Raw genomic sequence first — 6000 nt, forward strand, 5'->3', positions numbered from 1 at the left:
AACGATGCATTTAGGCCCAGATCTCTGTACTGGGGTGAGTGTATGACATTGTTCTGCATTCTGTCCATCAATTGTTCTCTTTACATTTGTCACCCCGAGTGGGACGGGTATGCCCAGACGTGGGTCCCGTGCTCTCCATGCGACTGGAGTCAAGCTATCCTGGCTGTTGAGGGCTGACAGCCCGAAACCGGTCCTAGGATGCTTGCTCCCAGTTCAGGGAGGACCTGGCCTGGCAGTTCGGGCTGGAATGTTCTCATCGGGTGCAGGGTCAAGACTGATTGGCATATGACTGGGTCCAAACTGGAATGGCATGGTGAGCAAAAAATTATGGATTTAGACCCAAATCTTTGTACTGGGGTGAATGTATGAGATTGTTCTGTATTCTGTCCATCAAATTGTTGTTTTTTGCATGATGAAGGGTAATACCCAGAAACCGGTCCCAGAATGCTTGTTTCCGGTTCAGGGAGGACCTGGCTTGGCAGTTCGGTCTGGACTGTTTCCATGAGGCACAGGGTCAAGACTGATTTGCATATGGTTGGGTCTAAACTGGGGTGGCATGGTGAGCAAAAGAAAGATGGATTTAACCCAGATCTCTTGACTGGAGGTGAATGCATGATTTATTCAGCATTCCGTCCATCATTTGTTTGCTCATACTCCAGGGTGAGCACTGTACTCAAGACAGGCTGCATGCACCTTGTGTTTGAATCGAGGGTGAGCACTCTGTCTGTGTCAGACCCCAGGATCTGTGTCAGGCCCCTGGGTGCGGGCACCGTGTATGTGTCAGACCTTAGGGGGTGAAAACTGTGCAAGTGGCATGCGCCGGGCTTGAACCCCGTGTCATACTCCAGGGTGAGCACTATACCTCTGTCAGGCTGCTTGAACCTTGTGTAAGAATCGAGGGGGGGACTGTACCCGGGTCAGGCTACAAGCTGCAGGTGTCAGGCTGCAGGGTCTGCGAACCGCTTACCTTGTGGTGGACTCCAGGGTGAGCATTCTGTCAGGCCCAGGGTTCGAGCACAGCACCAGGGTCAGGCTCCAAGGTGCGCAAACATTGCCTCAGGCTTCAGTGTAGCATAGTCTGTTGTATTGATACATTTATATAGCGCTTAGTAGCTATATGGCCAGTGAAGTCTGTCTACATAGCACGCTGCACCGTGTAGGATTGCGTTCGGAGGATTGTTTCCTTTGTGTTTTTACCCTGTGAGGGAAGTGTTTTTATGTTGTGCACATGGCTGCCAAGTTTCCCAGCTGTAGCACAGAGCTGTTCAGGTGCAGTTTATTTTCTTTGGATTCTGGAAAAACGGAGACTACAAGACCCAGAATTTTAAAAAAACATTGGACTCCAGCAACTAGTCACGCGTGGACCTGGGAAATTTGCCAAAGCTTGCGTGGTGATGACCACTGCAGCAGCAGGCAGCGCTTGCAGTGTGAAGGATGCACCAGTGTGAGAAGCAGATCCGCATGTTTTGGTTGTTACTTTTTAGAAAGCTGTCATATTTGAGCAGGTCTGCAGATCCCCGTATGGTGTTCCTTAAGATGGCAGTCCTCCGTGCTGCTACCGCACAGGGTTGTCCATGCTGAGATGTACCCCCGCCAGGCTCCACGGCGCACGGTGCCAGGCTCCAGGATGAGCGCTGCACCCGGGTCAGGCCACATGACGCAGGTGTCAGTGTGCCAACCTTGGGTTAGACTCGAGGGTGGGCACGTGCCTGTCACTCTACCCCTGTGCGAGCACTGTTGCTGTTAGACTCCAGGGTGCGCGAACTTCGTGTCTTACTCCAGTTGAACACGGTGCACGCGTCAGACTCCATGGCGCGTACCACACAGCTGCCAGGCTCCAGAGCGCGCTACACCATTGTCATGCGCCAGGGTGCGAGCAATGTTCTGGTGTCAGACCCCAGGGTGCGAGCAATGTTCTGGTGTCAGACCTAGGGTGACCAACCGTCCGTAAATTTCACGGACCGTCCGTAATTGGGACCTCACGTCCGTTGTCTGTGAGGATCCCTTTTACGGACGCCTTTTGTCCGTAACTTTTGGGCCTTTCAGGGAACAGAGCTGTTACCCTGTGAAAGGCCTCAGCTCCCTGTGGGGACCGCCTCGCACTCCTCTGAGCACAAGGCGCAGCCCCTCCCCGCCCATTGTCATTCTGTGTGGGGCTGATTGCCACATACAGAATGACATTGGGTCAGTCTGGGCTGGCACAGCATGTGGTGGCCTCCTCCAGCCTCTGTCCAGGGAAGGTCATTCTGTCCCATGGAAGTGCAAAAATGCCCATGCTGCTGCTAGGTGAGAATCCAGTTAACAAAATGAAGGCAGTGAAAGAAGTTCAAAGGAAAGGATTATAGTTCTCTCAGATCTCATCGGTTTCGAACAGACGCATTTTCAATATTATATTCAAGGAAGCCGTGGTTGCTGCTGTTTTATTTTATGCAACTAACAACTATTGACAAAGCCAATAGTTCTGGCTTGTTGTAGGTGTAACAGTTGTTCTAGGTGTAACGTTACTTGTTGTATTATATATCTGGAGACAATGACAAAAGCAACAAAAATACCAGTTGGGTGGCACATTATACTAAGCACAGAATTTTAGCTTATGTGTTTTAAACCACACCCTTAATTACATCAAACTCCGTTTTGGAGAGAATCCTAGTTTTCATCCCACTTAAAGCTCTGGAAACAACACTATCTCACAGTCGCCCCACGTCCAGGCACTGTGCATCATGCATGACTCATGCTTTCCACTTTTTCAGATTGCCTATGTGCAGGGGCATAGTGAACCCTGCCCCACCCCATCCCTTGCTTTAGGAACTACAGCGAGGGTGAAGTTCTTGATGGGTCTCTTCTGTCTGCAACTCTGCAGACAAAGGCTCAGCTCATAATTAATGTGAAACGGTGAGTGAGTAAGTAAGTGAAGGGATGGATGGATGAGTGAAATGATGGATGGATGGATGGTGGATGAGTGAAAGGGTGCATGATGGGCGAGTGAATGGGTGGATGGATGAGAGAAATGATGGATGTATTGATGAATTGATAAGTGAAAGGGCAGATTCATGAATTGATAAGTGAAAGGGTGAATTGATGGAATGATGAGTGAAAGGGTGGATTAAGGCTGGATGAGTGAGTGAAAGGGCGTGTAGATGGACAAAAGGATGGATAGATGAGTGAAGGAGTGAAAGGGTGGATGGATGAGAGAAAGGAAGAATGGATGAGTGAAAGGGTGGATGACTGATAGGTTCAATGGATGGATTAATGAGTGGATGGGTGGGTGGATGGACGGACGGACGGATGGCTAAGTGAAAGGGGAATTGAGAGAGAAAGGAAGGATGGGTAAATGGATGACTGAACGGGTGAATGGGTGGAAGGATGAGTGACTGGGTGGATGAATGAGTAAGTGATAGGATGGCTGGATAGGTAAATGGCTGGATGGATGAGTGAATGGATGGATGAGTGGAAGAGTGGATGGATGAGTGTACGGATGAATAGGGTGGAAGGGTGGATGGATGGATAATGGATGTGTCCGTAAAACTTACCTTTTGTCCTGAATTTTGACCTCCTGTCCTGAATTTTTGTCCTGAATTTTGACCCTTTGTCCTGAATTTTTACAGTCACTGTCCTGAATTTGCACCCATGCCAGTTGGTCACCCTAGTCAGACCCCAGGGTGCGAGAAATGTTCTGGTGTCAGACCCCAGGGTGCGAGCAATGTTCTGGTGTCAGACCCCCAAGGCGCGTGAACCTCGTGTCGGGGTCCAGTGTTGTAGAACTGTACATGTGTCCGTTACTCTCGAGGACCCACAAGATGCCCGTGCCAGGCTCCCTGGTGAGCGCTGTGCCCGTGTCAGGGTATATGGCGCAGGTGTCAGTGCGCTATCCTTGGGTTAACCCTGTGCCTATGCCAGTCAGGCTCCAGGGGGCGCACTATACCCCGTGCCAGGCTCCAGTTTGAGCACTGTGCTGGTGTAAAACTCCAATGTGCTCCAACCACGTGTCAGGCTCCAGTGTAGCACTGTGCTCTCACCTGGCTGCAGTGCAGCACTGTGCTCCCACCTGGCTACAGTGTAACACAGTGCGCATGCCAATCAGAACCCCTAGGCGAGCGCTATGCCCCGTTCGGATCCAATCTGAGCGCTGTGCTGGTGTGAGGCTCCCAGGTACGTGAATCTCATGTCGGGCTCCGGTGTAGCATTGCACATGTGTTCGTTGGGCTCCGTGCCCCCACTATGCCAGTGTCAGGCTCCAGGGCGAGCGCTGTGTCCGTGCCAGGGTGTATGGTGCAGGTGTCAGTGCGCTAACCTTGGGTAAGAGTCAGTGTGCAAGCACAGTGCTGGCTTTAGACTCCCGTGAAGCACCGTGCCTCTGCAAGCCAGGTTCCAGGACTCGCACCATACCTGTGTCAGGCCGAGGGTGTAACACTGTGCCTATATCAGTCATACTCCAGGGCGAGCACTATACCCGCTCCGGGTTCCAGTGTCTCAGCATGTCTATGTACATTAGATCGGGCTTGATTATGCGCACTATGCTCGTGCCAGGATCCAGCGTATCACTATGCCTGTGTCTGCCATACCCCGGGGCGAGCACTATGCCCGCATCAGGATCCCCCTCGCACTCAGCGAGACTCCAGTATGTGCACTATGCCCGTGTCAGGCTCCAGCGGAAGCACAGTGCCCGTGCCCGACTCCAGGTGCCCCTGGTGGTACTTCCTGCTGCAGGCCTCTTGCTGCTGCTGCTGTCCCTTTAAATCCCCAGCAGGTTGCTGGCTGCTGATGTCACTGGAGCTCGGGCTGCAGGAGGGATCCTGCGCCCGCACACACGCTGCTATCAGCGATGGGCGAGGAGGGGGGCAGCAGCGGCGGGCACTGAGGGAGCTGGGCACCGAGCAGGGGTGGCCGCTGCGGCAGGGACCGTTCCCCCCAGGCAGGGAGCCGCCTGCAACCCACAGAGGGAGCACCTGGCGGCACCAGGTAACTGCATCCCTCCCAGACCCCGAGATCATGGACGCTCTTGACAGCTGGAGGGAAGGGGGTTAATGAGGGCAACCCTGCCAGAGGGTGGCATCAATTTCACCGCGGCGAAGGTCACTGGCCGCGGCCTCTCCTCCCCTGCGCCTCCTCGCCCATCTCGCATGCCACATCTACCCTTCCTGCCGGCTTCTCGCTCCCTCTGCCCCCCGCCTCGCTCTCCCTCTCTACTTCTGAGCTCCGTGTGTCTCCCTCTGCCCTTGTTCCCCCTCTCTCGGTCTCCTTCTGAGCCCCCTGTATGTGTATCGCTCTCCCTCTGCCCTTGTATCCATCCCCCCTCTCTCTCGCTCCACTTCTGACCCCGTGTGCACATCTCCCTCCCGCTGCCCTGGTTTTCATCTTACCCTCTATCCGCTCCACTTCTGACCGCCCTGTGTCTGTGCACGTCTCCCTCCCCTAGGTTCCGTCTCCCCCTCGCTATCTCGCTCCACGCCCGACCCCCATGCGTGTCACTCTCTCTTTCTGCTCTTGTTTCCGTCTCCCCTCGCTTTCACCCCCCACTTCTTAACACCTGTGTATCCTTCTCTGCCCTGTCTCTCTCCTCTTCTCACCGCATGCGTCTCTCCCTCTGCCCTTGTTTCCTTCTCCCTCTCGCCATCTCGCTCCACTTCTGAACCCCGTGTGCATCTGTCACTCCTTCTGCCCTTGTTTCCTTACCTCACTATCTCGCTCCTCTTCCCCGTGTGTCTCTCTCCTTCTGCCCTTGTTTCCACATCTCTCTTATGACCTCCAAGCGTGTAACTCTAGCTGCCCTTGTTTCCTTCTCACTCTCGCTCACTCCCCTTCTAATCCCTATGTGTGTGTCTCTCTCTGCCCTTGTTTCCTTCCCCCTCTCTCGCTCCACTTCCGACCCCAGTGTATATCTCCCTTCCGCTGCCCTGGTTTTCATCTCACCCTCTATTCCGCTCCACTTCTATGTGTACTTCTCTCTCCCATGGGTTCCGTCTCCCCCTCGCTATCTCGCTCTACGCCTGACCCCCGTGT

The 6000-nt window shown here is 53.7% G+C and overlaps 1 protein-coding gene across 3 annotated transcripts in view; it reads left to right on the forward strand.

Annotated features, from left to right (window-relative positions):
* The window catches only part of INPP5J (inositol polyphosphate-5-phosphatase J), a 372973-nt gene that overhangs the window by 208626 nt on the left and 158347 nt on the right, over window positions 1-6000 (forward strand). Inside the window, exon 1 of one of the 3 annotated variants that reach the window (XM_085636026.1) lies at window positions 4718-4959. The exons of 1 other annotated variant lie outside the window; for it this stretch is intronic. The gene's annotated coding sequence lies outside the window, so the exon portion shown is untranslated. Of the gene's footprint in view, window positions 1-4717; window positions 4960-6000 lie in introns of those variants that run through there. One more of the 3 variants, XM_085636027.1, reaches the window with a different exon arrangement.

Source organism: Triturus cristatus, chromosome 11 (assembly GCF_964204655.1).
Source record: "Triturus cristatus chromosome 11, aTriCri1.1, whole genome shotgun sequence".
NCBI classification, from domain to species: domain Eukaryota; kingdom Metazoa; phylum Chordata; class Amphibia; order Caudata; family Salamandridae; genus Triturus; species Triturus cristatus.